Source organism: Xiphophorus couchianus, chromosome 17 (assembly GCF_001444195.1).
Source record: "Xiphophorus couchianus chromosome 17, X_couchianus-1.0, whole genome shotgun sequence".
NCBI lineage: Eukaryota > Metazoa > Chordata > Actinopteri > Cyprinodontiformes > Poeciliidae > Xiphophorus > Xiphophorus couchianus.
In genome coordinates, this window is record NC_040244.1 from 8,611,914 (window position 1) to 8,631,940 (window position 20,027).

General features: G+C 40.1%; 1 protein-coding gene across 4 annotated transcripts in view; it reads left to right on the plus strand.

Annotated features, from left to right (window-relative positions):
* Positions 1–20,027, plus strand: part of syt1a (synaptotagmin Ia) — a 162,522-nt gene that overhangs the window by 34,769 nt on the left and 107,726 nt on the right. For all 4 annotated transcript variants that reach the window (XM_028043653.1, XM_028043654.1, XM_028043651.1 and 1 more), the window contains exon 2: positions 3,424–3,478. The gene's annotated coding sequence lies outside the window, so the exon portion shown is untranslated. The remainder of the gene's footprint in view (positions 1–3,423; positions 3,479–20,027) is intronic.

The window sequence follows — 20,027 nt, forward strand, 5'->3', positions numbered from 1 at the left end:
ATTGCCTACCGATCTGCGTATCGGTGTATAAATGTGTTTGTGAGTGCGACTGGGTGAATGTGACTCTAGTGTAAAGTGCTTTGAGTGGTCAAAATGCCTGGAAAAGCGCTATATAAGTTCAGTCCATTTACCATTAAAAAAGTGTTAGAAATAAAGTCAAATTTAAAAATATTCAACAGTTGGAACTCCTAATTACAAAACCTTTTGATGCATTTTAAATTTCTACACAACTGTGAAATGGAATATTTTTTACATTTATTACAAAATGAACATCTGAAAAGTGTGGGGTGTGTCTGTAGTTGAAAACAAAATGTTGGCTAATTTTTTGTGAAAGTGCTGAAGCTGGATAAAAAGCACCCATGAATATAAAATCTGTTCACAAATTCTCTTTTTTTAACTAAACTGTAACATCTGAATAGACTTTGATCTAAACCATTTGATTATAACTCTGGCTGCGCATTAGATGTCAATTTTCTAGCTGGAAGGTTAACATTTGTGTCATTTTCAAGCCTGTAATTGAAGAAATTGAAATGTTTAAAATATTAAATCAATTACCTTTCGCTTTAATTCATATACTTCTATGAGTTGGTGTTTTAAATAAAGTCTCAGTAGAACAGATTACATAGCATGGCCTATATTGCTTTTGAGATATCATCTTCATAATTTGTTCATCAGCTCAAACAAATACCTTTTGGATTCTTTTGGATTTTTAGGATTTTGTCAAATCCTAAAAAAGTGTGTTAAAAATTTGTAGTTTCAGCTAATATTAATAGTGGCTTTTTCCTAATTGTGGAAGCAGTGATACTCTTTTAAAGACTCCCAGAAGTTATTTGCAGATGTTGGAAGAACTTTTAGGAAGACTGGGTCAACTTCACACACTCCCTTAGTGATTTAAGACAGAGTGGTTTCATAATAAGGGGGCTAAGTAGGAAGTTTCATTGAAGTCTTGCAGAGTTTCCTCTGGTCTGATGAGACAGAGCTCTCCAGAACCAGTGTGCAATGTCAAAAGACCATGCTCTGCTCATTAACTGGCTAACCCTTTGAATATCCAAGTGATGAGTTAATGATGCTGCATCTGCTGTGCTTGGCTTTGTATGCAGTGTTTCCTGAGCTGTAGCATTTTTTCAACATAATTAGTTCTCATAGTTAGGAAGTTTGTTGTCATTTGAAATGGAATTGGTGATTTGCTGTGTTGAGAACATGGCTTGCTTCCCTTGATTTACAAAAAGCAAGTGTCAGTGCTTCCTTAATTAATTTCTCTTGCAAACATGGCATCTTTTACAAGAAAATAGACAGGCTTTTCAGCTTCTTATTACAAAGATGCATTGCTACAACAAAGAATTAATGGACCAAATTTTATGTGTGGTTGGAGTGAATTTATCTTTTTTTCTGTGAAGTGCCTTGAGTTGCCTTGTGATGTGAATTGGCCCTATGTAAACAAACAGAATTGAATTGAATAGCCAACTCCAGCTTGCTCTGTTGGAAAGGATGGCTTCATCTTGATCAATTCATTTTACAGATTTTTGAATCTTGTTCAAAACAGCCAATTTTACTCATAAAACTTTAAATTGCTTTAAATGTGGTAGTGGATGAAAAATCAGTTTGCTGATTCTGTCATTGGCCTCAAAATGTCACTACTGGTAAACCTCTAGCTCCTCTGCTTATGTAACTCACCAAACTTGAAATGTCTGATCTTTTCTTCTTCATGCAGCGTTTGGAGCAAACACAGAATATGTGCATGTAGAAATATTACTATGTTACATATTACTCTAGACCTGCTTAACAGCGTCTTGACAACATTCTTGACGTTAATCTAAAGACGAGCTCTGACAGTGCCATGGTAAAAATGGCTGTGCTCTCCTTCTCAAGGTTGAGAGGGTGAATGTTTGCTGTGGATATTACAGCCGAGGTGGCTGAACTTATAGAACAACAGCTAAATTGTTAAAACAACTTCTTAAGAAACTCAGAAAAATAGTCATAAATGGAGCTGAATGGTTGGTTGTTAAATGGGGTGTTGGTCTGCACCTTGTTATTGGTTTAGTGAAGTGCTATAGATCTAATTAGATTTGAAACTAACCCTGAAAATGTGTTTTTCCTTAAAGGTCACCTGTGTTATTAGACTTTTGTGGGTTTCAGGAAACTTGTTTTAAGCTATACTCATCTGTAGGACCCTTAGTTATTGTCACTTGTGGTTAAGAGTTTTTTCTCAACCCTTTTCCAGGAAAACAAACATGTCTTGAGGCCTTCGTCGCCCGGCTTATTGGGTGTCAATGACTGCCAGTGAGCCTGACTGGTATCCCCAGGCATTTGAAGTCTATTTTAAGAGTTTGTGTCCCTGGAGGTAGACAGAGAGTTGTTTGTTTTTCAGGCCCACATGACTGTTACACATTCATGAAACACCTTTTCAGTAAAAGCACAGAGTTGGCTTTGAAAGCCCTCCTGCTGTCTGCTGGTAAATATCAGCTGCTAATTAGTGCCTGTTTATATCTTTCACGGCTTCATCTTTTGGAAGATAGCCGGCCCATTCTGGTACTGATTTTTCTGCCTTTTACCAATCGATGGACAGCACTGCTGCTGTCTCTCACTTCTCCATCTGAGGGTTTCTATCAAAGGACAGATGATGCTGGACATTACAGGGTTAAATTTTCATTTTCTGGTGAGAATTTTAGGATAACATTTGTGGGATAAAATTTGTGGGTTTTCTCTTTTTGTGCTTTGAGTGTTTTTATGAGGCACATAAATTTTACCCCACTTGACTCTTTAATTTATTAATCAACCCACTAAAATTGTGCGGGGGAAAATGTTCCAACTGATCTTTCGCCCTCTGAAATTAGGGATTGCAAAAAAGTTTTCCTTGATGTTTCATTCAAAGTGAATTACTAATTTTCTCTGATTATCTGAAACTTTACTGAGACTTACAAGAAAGTGCTAAATTGTGTGAAAGTACATATGTATGCTTATGCAAGATGAGATTTTAGCTGCCTTTTAAAGATCTGTTGATTTCAGTATTTGAGGAACAGTATTTCAGAGTTTTGGAGCTACAAAAGAAATATCTCATTGCTGACTTTTCTGTTAATTGTAGATATTCTGCATTTTCACCGGCACTGAAGGGTTTAATTAGTGATTATTACTGATAAACTACTGTTAAAAAATAACACCTTCAAGCACAAGGTGATTTTATTTAAAACTCTAGCTAATTGTGCGTAGCTAATGTTGGACATCTTAGTTAGGAACATACAGTGACAGTGGTAATTTGATTTCCAGTAAAGCCTGCTGTCTGCATGGACTCATTTGACACATTGCTAAAAACATTTCTTGAGCCACATGTGTATCGTCTTCTCTGTTAGACTCAGTGGAGCCTGGTTTTTCTGCTGTCAGGGTTTCTGGGTGTTTGTGATGATGACGCCTGTGCTTGTTTTTCAGTGGACATCCATCTGGAAAAGGAAGACTGAAAAAAATTGCTCAGACTCAAGAACCTGTGAGTATGCTCTCAGATAACTCTTCATCAAATCTCATTATAGTCCATAGTCCAAATGGCATTTATTTAAATTTTGTATCATATAAAAAAAGGATAGAAAAGGGATAATTATTTTATTTGCACATTATGACATCTTACCCTCTGTTTCCCCATGACGCATGCACACAAAATCAATCAAATCGGTAGATTCTACAGGGAGTCAGGATGCTTGATGGCCTCTGGTCTCATTTGGGATGCAGACATTGTCCTGTTGCTTCCTTTAATGAGATCTGGAGGCGTGCAATCTAATATTCACCAGTGAGGCTCCAACATGGCCCCTGAGCCTGTAGCCAAGAAAACTGTGTGTTAATTCAATGGAGTGAAGTCAGCTGTGATCAGAGCGACTGAAGTGGCCATTCACTCCAGAGGCTGAGAGGCATTGACTTTGTTTGAAACACGATGCACAAATACTCTGCGGCTTTGTTTATGCCTCGCTTAGTAGGTTGGACTTTTGCATAAATATTTCAGTAAATATTATTCACAAAGAGCTGCTTTGGATCTGAACAAGCGCAGGTGTGGGATCAAAGGTACGGCAAGTCTGGCTGTGAATAACAAATACAAACATTTTCATGAGCGAGAGCTTCCCTTGAACTGACTCAAATACCAGTTTTTGTGAAATATTGTGATATGGAAGCTATTATTTTCATTGTTTTATTGTTCTTTGAAAGTAATTGCAAAAGTGTGCATGCCGGTTGGTCTTCTTTTAAGCTTTTTCATTAAGTCATATCCATAAATGTGAAGGTTTTTATTGGAATTGCGTGCATGCATGTTCTGCCGTATCCTTCACCTCACATTAAAAGCTTGCTCATTACTAAAGCTGCTTCTATTTTCAGAACTCCAACTGAAATATTGGTAAACCCTTGTGATAAGTAATCAAACAGAAAACTTTAACAATTTGTTCAATCAAAAAGCAGTAATGAAAATCACTGGGGTGATAATCAGTCCACTTTTAGTGTGTTGGAATGCAGGATAAAGTCCTGCTGAGGCTGTCAGTGGGGCTTTCTCATGTGTGTGAAGATAAGCCTATTGTGGCATTACCAAGATAAAGGGCTTTGCTAATGACGTTATCTCAATTTAAAGTCCTCAATCTAAGTTGTTTAAAAATTTCTTCTGTTATTCTCCTGTCTTTAAGTTTAAATATCTTCAAAAGTGTCAAAATGACTACAAGTAGAAACAATAATAATTTTACGAAGTCTTGGTTTCTACTCAATTATAGGGATGGACTGATAAGAGGGACATATTTTAGACTTCTTGGAACACTTTTGATAGGTGCCAATATTACTAATTATTTCTGTGATATTTAGCAGCGAAACATCAATTTCTTTTATGCTGTTGATGATCCTTAAATCTGTCTCAGCTGTCAGCAGTGATTGATGGAGTTTGCACTTCCCACCTCCACTCGGCTGTGTTTTCTTCTGTTTACACCTCATACCTTATCTCGCTTCCAGAGATCTCTCAGCCTCCTTCCATTAGCAGACTTATTAATCATCCTTCATGGTATATGATTGAGTTAAAGCCCTTCTGCTGGTACGGTATTCAGAAATAGTGTTATGAAAAATGCTTATTCCCAAATAAATTCCTTTTGGTTTTGATTTTTTGTCACACTTCAATTTTTCAGATCATCATATAAAATTTATCAAAGCTAACTAGCATCCATTAAAAAATCAGTCTTTACATGGTGAATAATTTACTAAGCAGGAACAAAATCTGTTAAACTGAGTGAAAAAGTTATCTATTTAAGAACCGGTTACACCTCTGCAACAGCAACTGCCATCAGGTACAAGCGATAAATGACAATATCTTTGGAGGTCTGGTTCCGAAGAAGCAAGGAGTCCCAGAGCATAACACTGTCACCACCATATATGATTGCTTAAATGATTATCTGAAATGCTGTTTGTTTTACACCAGATGTATTTTCACATAAACCTCTCAAAGCTTTCAACAATCCACAAAGTATTTTCCAGTAGTCTTTATAATCATACAAATTTTTGGGGGGCAAATTGTAGATTAGTTTTTCTGCTTTTTTGGTCAGCAGCATTTACTGCCTCGAGACACTCCCCTGTATGCCATATTTGCCCAGTCTTTCTTTATTTTTGTTGATTCATGAGCTTTGACTTTAACAAAGGCAAGTGATGTCTTCAGTGCTTTAGATTTTGTTCTTGGTTCTTTTGTAAACTCCTCGATGAGTCATTGATGTGCTCTTTGTACAATTTTAGAAATCTGCCAACTACAGGGAATGTTTTCTAACATTGCATGTTTTCTCTCTTTGTGGGTAATGGCTCTCAAGGCCATGTTTAAGGCCTGAAGTCTTAAAACATGGCTTTATAATGCTTCTCAGATTTATAGATGTCACTGCTCTTCTGATTTTTTTTAGATCGAGGTGCTGTGTGTTGCTTTTGGAGCTCTTTTAGCCCACTTCATGTTGGCAGTCAGGTTCTGTTTAGGTGATTTCTTGATACTCCATGTTGGGCAGTGATCAGGGCCAGGTTTTTCTGATGAAACTGAACCAAAAATGTGGGTAATATCTAAAGTATGAGTTAGAAAACGGGGCAGTACATTGTTTTATTTCTTTTAGAATCAGGCTGGGTTGATTTGGATAGCTTTCACTTTTATTAAAGGATAATTTCATTTGAAAGGTTCCTGTGGTTGTACTGATGCATGTACTAAATTATTAAAATATAAATTTTCTTCGACTTGTTCTTTACTGACAGGGAGGCATTCATAAACATGGTCTGTTTCCTTTTTCTTAACACCTCTATTTAGTAATTTGATGTTGTGGTAGTTAGAGATTTCCAGGATTTGTTGTGAAATTAATATTACCTCATAAACCTGCTAATGCAGTTTTCATCAAACCCTCTTAAAATGCTAAAAACAGGGCTTTGACAAATAGCTGACCCATTTTGCAAATGTACATTACTTTTCTAAGCCATTAAGATGTTCCATGGAAAGTTGTATAATTGGTTGTAGTGGTTTTGCGGCTCTCTGATTTGTGTTTTACGGCTGTTAATGCATCCAGTTTTACCACAGTGCTGTTTACTGGTGAAAACGTTTTCTAAATTCACAGATGGGTTGTAAACACTGCTGTTGTTTGGCTGCTGCATTCTTTGCTCTTTTTCTCTTTAGAAAACAGTTCCACAAAATACAACAATATGTACAACTTCAGCAATCATAATTTCATTCTCAATTACATTTTACTTCCAGGCAGGGCTGTGTGATTAATTTACTGCATAACGTAGTCCCTGCAGAAGCAGGTTAATATTTTAAATTAATTTATTGGTCACATAAAAGCAATTGTCATGTTAAAGAAAACAACTTTCACTATATCCAAAATGATTCATTTAAATATTTTTAAGAAAATTAAGTATTACAATGAGAAAATAAAGTTGTGGAACCATCCAGCCTTATCAGCCGATTACCTGATAGTGGACGTTATCATGAAGGGATTTCTTTTGATGGGTAATTTATATGTAAAAATTATATATGCTGGATGCTTTGACTTGATCAACAGAAATCCAGAGTTGAAAATATTTCAACCACATTGTGGTTGGACTGCGACCAACAACCAGAACAAAAAGCATTCACTTTTGAGAAAGATTCACAGGTCTAATAAGAGCATATCTGTGATGATTTTTAGGTTTATTACATAAGTAATGATATTCTTTTGTGACATTTTTGTGAACAGTGCATGGCATTTTTATATTTCTAAACAAACCTCCAAACAGTTCCAAAATAGTGAAATACACAATGTGGGCCCAAAAGATTTAAAAGCATGAAAAATGCCAGACCTGAGGTTGCAAGATCTCCTCCAGCTCTTCAGCATATGAGCAACCAGGCGTTTGTAATTTCCCCTGATGATAATGACAGAACCCAAACCCGGTCATGTGTGTTAATGCTTTTGGCTTTTTCTGCTTTGAGGTGCATGAGGTTGTGTCCAACCTTCAACAAAATGCTTACAACCTTTTCAGCAGAGATTCTTCCTTTAAATGAATGAATGTTGCAACCCGGGTGGTCATGACACAAAAAATACGGTAAACTGCAAACTTTGCCTGTACTTAATCAAGATTAAATAATTTTATTGTTCTGTTTACTTTTGTTTCACATACTTCATTGTCAGATCACTGTATCTGTGATGTGATGACAAGGGGAGTCATATTTGCAATCAGAGGGAAACCACATTGCATCATTTCTATCTTCTTTGAAGGAGTTTGACCCACAGTAATGATTTGACCCCACACTTTAACTATTTATAATATGTGGGTTTTACATACATTTGCAGCCATGTGCCTTTTGATCTCATCTAATGAATTATTCCACACACTAAATTCTGTCATGTTAATTAGAAAACTCTTTAGCAGTCTTGCTTAGGTTAAATTTTATAAAAGTAAATCTTTAAAAATCTGTTGTAAAATTAAGCATAATTATAGCTTAACACAATTGGATGCAAAAATAATATTTTCAGTCCATATTCTTCAGTCTAATCCGTTTTGGACCGCTCAGCCACATTCTCTTTCAGTGGTCAGCTTTTCATTGTTGGTGCAAAATTAAGCTTTGTACTCAGCAATGTTTCCGTTTCAGGAGGAGCAGACAGAATTACTATTTCCCCATTTCATTCTCACTGAGCTGCTATTTCATTTCCTGCCTTGTTCATTAAATCAAATCGGCGCCTGTCATTTGATAATAGTGCAGTGACATCAGGCAGAGACAATTTTGTGTTACTCTAACAATTTCATGTGGTAATGAAAAACACTGCTCCTTAATTGATACATATTAATTTACTTTCTGGAAAATATTTGTATACTTTTAAACATCAACATTTTTTATTAAAACCAAAAAAACATATATTTTGTATTTTAGGCTTCTATGAAAGTAATATGAATCATTTCTATGCATTTAAGTACAAGAACCAGAATGTTACAGGATCAATGTTCAAGCACTCAACATGACTCTGTTTGTTGTATATTATTATCAGTATATTTCTCCCACCTACATATCCTAAACATAACCAGAAGGTTGCTCAAAAACATCCATTTGTCCATTCCTTATTTCAGCTTATCTTTGCAGGGAGGGTAAGACAAGAGATGGGAAACACCCTGAACTGCTTACCTTTCCATCACAGGGTGACACAGAACTAAAAACGATGCAAACACCCAGACTCACACCTATGATCAATGTAGAGGAACCTCTTTGCTTAAAACTAATGTTTCTTCTCAGTTTTTAAAGTAGAAAGACGCCAGAGTTCCTGGGTAGCCATGCTTAAAATACATTCTCCTGAGACTCACTGGAAAGAATCCTCATATCAGTGTGTAGTTTTTGTATAAAATATGCATAATTGTGTAAAAGTTCTTTAAGTAATCAGTACGCCAAAGCAGGGAGATCATTTGCATTATAACATGTTTTTTTATTATACTATTTCCAAATATAAAGTAACAAAATCCATACTAATAAATGCATAAAGAGCCTATATTTGCTAGCGAGTGCCCTTTATGTTCCATTTATGTCATAGTGTGTGCTTAAAGCTGACACATACTGTTCAGTAGCCATCAGAGAGCAGTTCTTTTCTCTGTGGGTGAAATTTCATGATCCTCACATAGTGAGAGCATAAAGTCCCTCTTGGAAAAGCTTAAGAGAAGACAACACATGAGGGAGGAAGGTCTGCTATGTTCAAAATGGCCACAGGGACGCCATTTCCCACAGAGCTCCAATTCCCCTGGCTCTGCAGTGCCAGTCTGTCCTTTGTGAGCCAAAGTGACTGAGACACATTGCGGTCACCATGGGCTGGAGGAGATATGACAAATACAAAAGCCAGACCCTGTTTGCTTCTTCCCACGAGAGAAGAACGTGCGACTCATTGATACGGCAGGAGCTTAGCTGTCGAAGACTCTTCTGGTCTCCTTGAAGGGCTGTCAAGTTTGCCACTTAAGTTTTATATCTTTGGTCATAAAAGGCTTCATGCTTATGAATTGAAATCCATTTTAAACATCTGCTGTCTTTGGAGTGCAGTAAGTGTTACTCTGATTATTTTAAATACCACAAGTAGGAACATTTGAAGTTAATACAGTTAATCTGAGGATATTTTTAAGCTATTGTGTTTCAGGACAAAGAGACATTTTAGAGTAGATGAAATTTCCCAGAATATATTTTATGCACTTCACTTTATGCAATTCTAAATGGGTTTTGAGCCAGAAGTAAACATATTGCATGTTTTAAACAGAAGACATTGTTTTGAATTTTAAGTCATATATTTCTTTTTGGATCATCCGCCTCAATTTTCTAAACATCTGTTTCAATGTCACAAAAATGAATCTGTGTGTATTTTGTGGATTTGTTCTGGCTCAAACACATCCTTCTCAGTATTCACCTTCAGACTTTTTTCTTCACTTTCTTTTCAAGTGTAGACAGGAGCAGTGAAGTGTCAGCATGGCTATGTGCTAAAAACTCCTAGTGTGCGTTAAATTGAAAGCTGGTTGTGTTGCGCCTTGAGTTTCTCTTCTCCAAGTCATACTGACCAATCTAGATCCAAACCAAGCACGCCAAGTCTAACATATAGGTGTTTGTTATTCATGAAACACATGCAGTAGGAGTTTGTGAACACATTAAAAAGTGCAAATTTTTGTGAGACATTGACCTAACACATTGTTTTTTCTCACAGACATAAATAAATGTCTTTAGCTTGAGTAAAAGAATAACATTATTTAGCTAATCAAGCCAATACAAATTATGGCAAAAAAGGAGGAAAGCATTGGCCTGTCAGTGCCTGTTTGCAGCAGGAACTAATACACAAAGCTAACTTATATAAATGTAGATTTACTCACCACATAAAGATGCCCAAGGACAATATGACTTAGACTTAGACTTGTACTTTATTGATCCCTTGGGAAGACTCCCTCAGGAAATTGAAGTTACCAGCAGCTCCCAGGCAAAAAACAAAGATAACACACAGTAAGCAAAAATGCAAAAGAATACAAAAATACAAATTAAATACTAAGGTACACACTAAATGTGAGTAACCAAAACCTTAAATTATGCAAGAAAAACCTTAAATTATGCAAGAAACAAGGAATAAGAATATAGAATATAAGAATATAAATGAATATAAATACAACACAAAAAGAATATAAGAATTTGGCGGATAGATTGACCAGTGATATCGTATTGCACTATGTGGTTTGACCTGATAAGTATGGAGAAAAATACAAGGGGTCACTACTCCTTCTACCCGCTGTCCGATATTATTATATCAGCCAAATAACAAGTTGTAAGCTATCTAAAAAGTCAAGACTTTTTAACAGGATGCTCACTTTAAAAATGTTACAATTCAAAACATGTTTGATAAGAGATATTTCAGAGGTTTTTGTATCACTGAGTAATAAAACTCCCCTTATGAATAACTAATAAGCAGTCCAGGAACTAGTTAATAATCCCGCAAACACTTAATAAATCATCAACATTTAAAGGGCATCAGTGGAGTTAAGTGACCTGTGCATCTTAATAATTTTTAGTAGAAGGTATAAGAATATTTCATACCAGCACTTTAGAAATATAAAGCAATGTGAACAAAAATGTTCGTTTGAAGTCAGAGTTATGGAGGCAGATTTAACTACAATGTCTTCTAGAAACAGTACAATTATGATGTCCATCAGCCCTAACTTGGGCCTGGAACATGTTATATTTTATTAGTTTTTATGTGACATGTCACTGGAAATATTTGGTTCATAACAAAGTACTCTTGTACTCATAGTTTTAGAATTGCAAAAAACACTTTGGTCCTCCATAGTCCTCTCTATAAAGATTATAGGAATAAATGACTGAACATTTGAACAGAGTTTGAGATTCCTCTATGGGGAGTTACATCTTGTGCAGATTTACGCACGAAAAACACAGTAATGTGTCCAAAGAAAAGTCATTGTTTTTAATGCTAAACCTAAAGCTTAGAAAATATTGGTATCTTTCTGTTTTTACAAAGAACGACAACCAAAATTTAATTGCTGCAGAGATTTGTCCTTCTCTTTTTTCTGTCTTCAATGAGCTTTGAATTGAACTGTGAACAGATTTATGGGCCTTTTTTAGATGCTTCTCATCGTCCATGCCCGTTTTTGTACTGCAGCTCTGTAATGAGGAGCGCAAAGGGTAACCTAATTGTGGTAAACTGTGTATTTAGCAAACTTAATCTGGCAGAGTAATATTTAAACAAACCGTGGGGGTGAACTCAGTCACGCTGATGATGGTTGCTCAGCTCATGACAAGGCTCAGCATAGGTTGTGGTTGAAAATACTCAGAACGATTAGTGAGACGAAGGTGAAGTTGTCATTGACTGGCTGTCAGAATCTGGCATGGATTTGCAATTTCGACTGTAATTTCATCCCACAGTCCTTAAAGGATATTCTCTTCTGTTCAGGCTGCACATGGTCCTTTAATGCTCCGGTTCTTCTTATTGTGCATTGATTTGTTAAAGATGCATAATTGCTTAATTACTGTGTTCTTTTGCTAAATGGTCCTGCTGGCAGCTTTGGTCCTGGATTCTGAGACAGTGATTTGCACCTTGTCCCGATTAGTTTCTAAGGAATCAATTATTTGCAAATCAAGAAAAAAGAAATTGTAGAACACAAAACAACATCCGTGTTGTGTAGGAATCGACATACCCTGAATAAAAAGTTGAATAAAGGTACAAACTAATCTTTCTGTTGCTGTAAGATCAATTTTTACTGAGAAAATGTAACCATTTAAAAAACAGGACTTATACAAGCTTAAATGTCATGTTGAGTCTATGATTCTAGCCCAAATGCAGAACACGACACAGGAGAGCGATATATATAGTAAGTGAATTTATTACAACAGCAATAATTAAATGCACTGAAAATTGTGGGTCTTGTCCAAGGGGGGAGGGAAAGGCTCACGGAGTGGTCGGCACACTATAAAGAACACAGCGAGGAGACGGTGAGTTCACAGGGTGTAGGAGACGGGAGTGATGACAGAAAATTGGAGCAATCTTACTTGTTGAATAGGAGTTTGTAGGTTTGGAGGGATAACTGCCGTTCTCGGGGTCGTTGATTCCGTACGATCCAGGTGGAACAGCGCTTGGCCACAGAGATCCGGAAGGAGGCGAGGGAGTGTTGTCGGGGGGGCGGACAGGTAGGTTCAGGCAGGACAGAGACAGAGGAGCGGCACGACTGTCAGTCGGAACCTCCAGGAGGGATCTGCGATTTAGCCGGAGGAGGTGAGTCTGGAAACTCGGGCAACCAGTGGGTAGGTTCCACGGCGTCACGAGGGGAACCCAGGACTTCTCAGGAAAGACACCTGAAGGCAGGAGACAACAAGGAGATTCACTAAGAGATCAAACACCGAGGAGAAAACAGAGACTAGCTCAAGGGGGCTCAGAGGTACCGTTACTGGCTAACACTCAGGCGTCGAAGTGCTGGCAGTCAGCTCCTCTTGTACACCTTGCCTGACGAGCAGATAGATCACAGGTGCGCAGGATGACAACACCCCACTCCAGAGAGAGAGGTGAGCCTGGCGCCATCTGGTGGCTAGATGGTGAAAAGCAGCAAGCCAACTCCCACAAGGAAAACCAAGAACCCTGGAACACGACAGTACCCCCCCCTCAACGGTCGCCACCCGGCGGCCGAGAAGAAGAGGAGGGAAGCGACGAGCGGTAATCCGTGATGAGGGAAGGATCTAGAATGAAAGAGCCAGGGACCCAAGAGCGATCCTCCGGACCGTAGCCCTCCCAATCGACGAGGTATTGCCAACCACGACCTCGTCGACGGGAGTCAACGATCCGGCGGACAGAGTAGGCAGGATGGCCATCTACGTCTCGGGGGGGGGAGGAGGGGGCTCGGTAGGAGGGCAGAGCGTGCTGGTCTGGACGGGCTTTATCTGAGAAACGTGGAAATTGGGATGAACTCGGAGGGAGGCTGGCAGACGGAGGCGAACAGCGGAGGGATTAATAACGGATTCGACCTCAAAGGGGCCGACAAAACGGGGAGACAATTTCTTGGACATTGACTTTAACGGAATGTCTCGGGACGATAACCACACCTTCTGGCCGGGAGTGTAGGTGGGAGCCGGAACTCTCTTACGGTCTGCCTGTCGTTTGATTTGTTCGGCTGTGCTGTTAAGGTTGTGAATTGTGGATTTCCAAATGTTCTGGCAGTGACGGATATGGTGGCGGACTGAGGTCACCCTCTTCAGACGGAAGTAGCGGGGGTTGATAACCTATGGAGGCTTCAAAAGGGGACACACCAGTTGCGGCAGAGATAAGGCTATTATGGGCGTACTCGACCCATGGGAGGTACTGACACCAATCTGACGGATTGGAGGAGGTGAAGCAGCGGAGAGTAGTTTCTAAATCCTGATTAAGTCTCTCGGTTTGGCCATTCGTCTGGGGATGGAAACCAGAAGTGAGAGAAACCTTTGCATGAAGTGCAGTACAGAAATTCTTCCACACCCGGGAAATAAATTGTGGTCCTCGGTCCGATAAGATCTCTAGAGGTATGCCATGCAGGCGGAAAACGTGTTTAATAAGCAACTGGGCCGTTTGGAATGCCGTGGGCAGTTTACGGAGGGGAACAAAGTGGCAGGCTTTAGAAAAACGGTCCACAATTGTTAAGATGGTGGTCATCCCCTTGGAGGGTGGCAATCCTGTGACAAAGTCTAAGGAAATATGAGACCACGGGCGTTTGGGAATAGGTAGCGGCAGTAGGAGGCCAGATGGAGGTCGGTGAGATGCCTTATTACGTGAGCAGATCGTACAGGCTAAGACATACTCCTTAACGTCTTTATGGATTGAAGACCACCAGAATTTACGGTTTACCAGGGCAATGGTACGACTGATACCTGGGTGGCCCGAGAATTTGGAGGCATGAATCCACTGCAGGAAACGGGCACGGACAGAGGTGGGCACGTAAAGCTTAGTAGGTGGGCACGAGTCGGGAGTGGGTTCAGATAGTTGAGCTTGCCTAATAATGTCTTCAATCTCCCAGGTAACCACTGCAACCGTGCAGCTGGGGGGCAGGATAGTGGCGGGAACCTTCTCTGAATCTCCAGATGAGTGAAGTCGGGAAAGGGCATCCGGCTTGATGTTACGAGACCCTGGACGGTAGGAAATGGAGAGGTTAAATCTGGAGAAGAACAGTGACCAACGTGATTGACGGGGGTTAAGTCTCTTAGCCGACTGCAGGTAAGAGAGGTTCTTGTGATCGGTCCAGACCAGCACCGGATGCTCAGCCCCCTCCAACCAATGCCGCCACTCCTCCAGAGCCAACTTGATAGCCAGAAGCTCTCGATCCCCCACGTCATAGTTACGTTCAGGAGGAGATAATCTGCGGGAAAAGAAAGCACAAGGATGAGTCTTGTTGTCTTGGGGGGAGATCTGGGATAACACGGCTCCAACTCCGGTGTCCGAGGCGTCGACCTCAACAATGAACTGTTTGGACGGGTCTGGCTGAATGAGAATGGGAGCATTAGCAAAAAGGGTTTTGAGTTGTGTAAAGGCGGCCTCTGCCTCCGGGGTCCAACTGAATGGAATCTTGGTTGAGGTGAGAGCAGTTAGCGGGAGGGCGGTTTGACTGTAATTACGAATGAATCGGCGATAGAAATTGGCAAAACCCAGGAAGCGCTGGAGTTGTTTACGGGTTTGAGGAGTCGGCCATTCCAATACTGCTCGAATCTTTTCCTCTGTGGGTCTTACCTGTCCGCCCCCAAGTATGAATCCAAGAAACGACACTGACGATTGGTGGAACTCACACTTTTCAGCCTTGATGTATAACTTGTTTTCCAAAAGACGTTGCAGGACCTGGCGAACATGATGCTTGTGATCGTCTAGCGACTTTGAGTAGATCAAAATATCATCCAGATAAACAAACACGAAAACATTTAGAAAATCCCTCAACACGTCATTTACGAGGGCCTGGAAGAAGGCTGGAGCGTTAGACAATCCAAAAGGCATCACCAAGTACTCAAAGTGACCTATTGGTGTCTTAAATGCTGTCTTCCATTCATCTCCCTCTCTAATACGGAGTAAATGGTAAGCATTTCTCAAGTCAAGCTTTGAAAAAACTGTTGCCCCATGAACCGGTTCAAAGGCAGAGGATAACAGAGGAAGGGGATATTTATTCTTAACTGTTATGTTATTTAACCCTCTGTAATCGATGCAGGGCCTAAGGGAACCGTCTTTCTTACCAACAAAAAAGAATCCTGCTCCCAAAGGAGAGGAGGAAGGGCGGATTATGCCGGCTGCCAGAGAGTCTTTAATATATTTCTCCATGGTTTCTCTCTCTGGACGGGAAATGTTGTAAAGACGGCTTGTGGGTAACGGAGCACCGGGTAGGAGATCTATAGCACAATCGTATGGTCGATGTGGGGGTAATGAGAGAGCCTTGGACTTACTAAAGACCGGAGTTAGGTCATGATATTCAGGTGGGATAATTGACAGGTCGGTCGGGTCTGCCTCCTGCGGGTCTGCTGGTGGTGGACCTGGGGGAACAGCTGAGCGGAGACAAGATAAATGACAGGAGGTGGACCAGGATTCTACATGTCTGTCTGTCCAGTTGATTTGAGGGTTATGCTGCTGGAGCCATTTAAAGCCAAGGATGATGGGAGAGTTGGCCATGGGGAAAACTAAAAAAGGGGGTGAGTTCGCTATGATTTCCGGAAATAATGAGATGTTGCGGTTTGGTCTGGTGAGTTATTCGGGGTAGGGTGTTCCCATCAATGGCAGCGACTCGAAGAGGGACGGTGAGTGGCTCAGTCTCAATCGACATTTGCTGAACTAAAGTACAATCAATAAGATTTTGTTCACAGCCTGAATCTACAAGAGCGGACAATGGGAAGGATTGATTTTTACAGATCAAACTGGCAGGTAGTGACAGGCGAGGAGAATCTTTCATTTGCAAGTGGTCCGCCAGCCTCCTCACTTCCACTGGCGGACCTGGGAGTTTGAACGGATTGGGCATTGGGCGAGGAAGTGCCCTGGGGATCCGCAATACAAGCAGAGACGAGAGGAAAAGCGTCTTTGTCGCTCCTCAGGAGTGAGACGTGTCCGACCCATCTGCATGGGCTCAGGATCCTGAGGAGCCTGCGGAGAAGAACTCACTGGAACAGGTTGAACTCCTCCATGAGTCTTAACTAGCGGTTCTCTATGTCTTCTCTCCCTAGTACGGGACCGGATCCTATTATCGAGGCGAATAGTTAAACTGATCAAATCTTCTAGGGTTTCTGGTTCATCTAGAGTAGCTAGTTCATCTTTTAGATTTTCGTTAAGAGCGTTAAAATAAACGCTCTTCAATGCAGCTGCATTCCAATCAGTTGCTGCAGCTCTTATTCTAAAATCTATAGCGAAATCTGCTACAGTGCGTTGACCCTGTTTAATTCCCATGAGCTCGCGTGAGTTAAATGATTTATCGGAGTCTTGACTGAAAGTTTGTTGGAACTCTTTCAAAAACTCGTCAAACGAGCAGTTATAATTTGCCGGGGAAGGAAATCGAGCCTGAGCCCAGTCTAAAGCCCGTCCAGATAACAAGGACAAAACATAAGCAATTTTAGAGCCATCTTGAAGGAAACTCTGAGGGGAGTGGTTGAAAATAATAGAACATTGCAATAAGAAACCTTTACATCTGCTCAGGTCCCCAGAAAATCTCTCAGGAAGCGGTGGTCGAACCTCGGAAAACGTGGGCTGGACTGATTGGACCGGAGCTGGAACTGGGGCTGGACTTGGGGAAGGAATCTGAGAAGCGGAAGGTTTGAGATAATTGATTATCTCAGCTAACTGCCGGTTAGTTTCGACTTGTCGTGAGCTAAGCTCTCTTAAAGCTGTTTCATGTGATTGTAACTGGGTGTGTTGATCGGACAACATTCTCCTGATCGCATCTGCTGGGCTTGTTTGCTGGCCTGAGTGTTCTGTCATGTTGAGTCTATGATTCTAGCCCAAATGCAGAACACGACACAGGAGAGCGATATATATAGTAAGTGAATTTATTACAACAGCAATAATTAAATGCACTGAAAATTGCGGGTCTTGTCCAAGGGGGGAGGGAAAGGCTCACGGAGTGGTCGGCACACTATAAAGAACACAGCGAGGAGACGGTGAGTTCACAGGGTGTAGGAGACGGGAGTGATGACAGAAAATTGGAGCAATCTTACTTGTTGAATAGGAGTTTGTAGGTTTGGAGGGATAACTGCCGTGCTCGGGGTCGTTGATTCCGTACGATCCAGGTGGAACAGCGCTTGGCCACAGAGATCCGGAAGGAGGCGAGGGAGTGTTGTCGGGGGGGCGGACAGGTAGGTTCAGGCAGGACAGAGACAGAGGAGCGGCACGACTGTCAGTCGGAACCTCCAGGAGGGATCTGCGATTTAGCCGGAGGAGGTGAGTCTGGAAACTCGGGCAACCAGTGGGTAGGTTCCACGGCGTCACGAGGGGAACCCAGGACTTCTCAGGAAAGACACCTGAAGGCAGGAGACAACAAGGAGATTCACTAAGAGATCAAACACCGAGGAGAAAACAGAGACTAGCTCAAGGGGGCTCAGAGGCACCGTTACTGGCTAACACTCAGGCGTCGAAGTGCTGGCAGTCAGCTCCTCTTGTACACCTTGCCTGACGAGCAGATAGATCACAGGTGCGCAGGATGACAACACCCCACTCCAGAGAGAGAGGTGAGCCTGGCGCCATCTGGTGGCTAGATGGTGAAAAGCAGCAAGCCAACTCCCACAAGGAAAACCAAGAACCCCGGAACACGACATTAAATTCTTTGTGGCACTTCAAGTCTAAGATGTTAATTATTTAAAATATTCTGAATTACACAATGCTTAATGATTGCTTTTGACTTGGTAATTGGTAGGAATGTTGTTTCTGTATATTAAAATAATATTTAGTATAAAATCCAAAGTTAATGCATAAAGCGAAATTATTCCTACTGTAGCTAAATTAACATATCCATCAGTTGGATCAATGATATTCAGAGTTGTTTTGATTTTGACTCGTAGACCTACAGTATGTAATAAAATAACTGGCCAATGTTTGCTTGATCCTAGGACCAAAAGAAAAAAATAGTTTTAATTTATTTTTGGAATGTGGCTTCTTTTATGTCATGATTAAAAATGTTATTTTCAGAATCTGTTTGTTTTGTTTATTACAATTAAGCCTTTCCTCATCAATAGTTGCTCTATTTCTCTGACTTTATTTGTCTGTGTTCAAAGAATGGCAGCAAGTTGTCCCGCCACTTTTCTTTCGTAGCAATTGAGGTGAAGTGTTGTTTGCTCCACCCTCAGCTCAGCACATTTACAATTTCTGTTTAGTTAGTGTGCAAACTGGTCATGTGCACTGCGTCAAACTTGGTGTGTTTCTAAGCAACAAAACACCTCCTAAGATTGCTGTTATTTCTGAAAACTACGTCAAGATTTTCACACTTCCAAGAATATGTTCTCTGCTCTGAGGCTGCTTCGTTAGACCAACAAGCAGTAAAATAATTCACTTTATACATTTTAGTGAAAAATAAGAAAATAAATTCTTTAAATCTCACTTTGAGCTTAAAAGAGTTTAGTTGTCATCATGAAATAAACAATAAATACAGGGAAATAAACTGTTCAGATACTTAAAATGTGTTTAAAAATTACTGCAAAATGTCTCATTTTGAGAACAAACATAAAATATTGAAAACTAAACTGTAAAACAGAGGTTTCAGATTGCAACAATTATTTATCATAAACATCTGAGCAATAGTTCATATAAACTGCAGAGCATAAAAACATAAAAACATCACAGCTGTAATTGCAGCAACAGTGGTCAGCATGAGAATTAAGTTATTTCTACTCTTTTTGGCAGACATTTTGAAATGGACAGCATCACAAGTGTTTTTAGTCTTTTTATTTTTTGTTTCATTTTAACTGTTATCTTGCTGAGATTTACATATCTATTACTGAAGCTTCTTTCAAAGTAACCACTTTCCGTTACTGCTTTGAACCAGGAAAGTGATTAAAAGAACCGTTTCCCCTCTTAAAGGCAAGCAAGAAGAGCTGGAGTCAACGGGCGATTTCAGTCCTGGAGTCAAGCTTTTTCATAGGCCTGGAGCAGCTTTGATCATCAGGACCAAGCTGGAGAGGTGCATTAAGACCACTCTATTTTGTCATTTTAATTTATCAGGCTTTATTTTGAGGCTGAAGATGAAAAGTCTGACTTATTTGCATTTGTGCATTGTCAGAGCAGAAGTAAGCATGTTTTCAGATATACAAATGAACCTGTTTTGAAGTTGACAGGAAGCAACAAATAAAAAAGGGCATGGATAATATTCCATTGATAATTATCGACACCCTTCAAATTAATTAAAAGCTCTTTCTCAATTACAAATTTGGGAGTCTCACATCTCTTAAAAAGAAATTGAAGAGCACAAAAAGCACACTAGATAAGAAACCTCTAAATTAGATCCAGTTTCATGTTTGTTATTTTGATTTGACTCTACTTCTGTTTTCTGAACCATTTCTATGATGATTTGACCATATTTTGGCTCATTGTCTTGCTGAA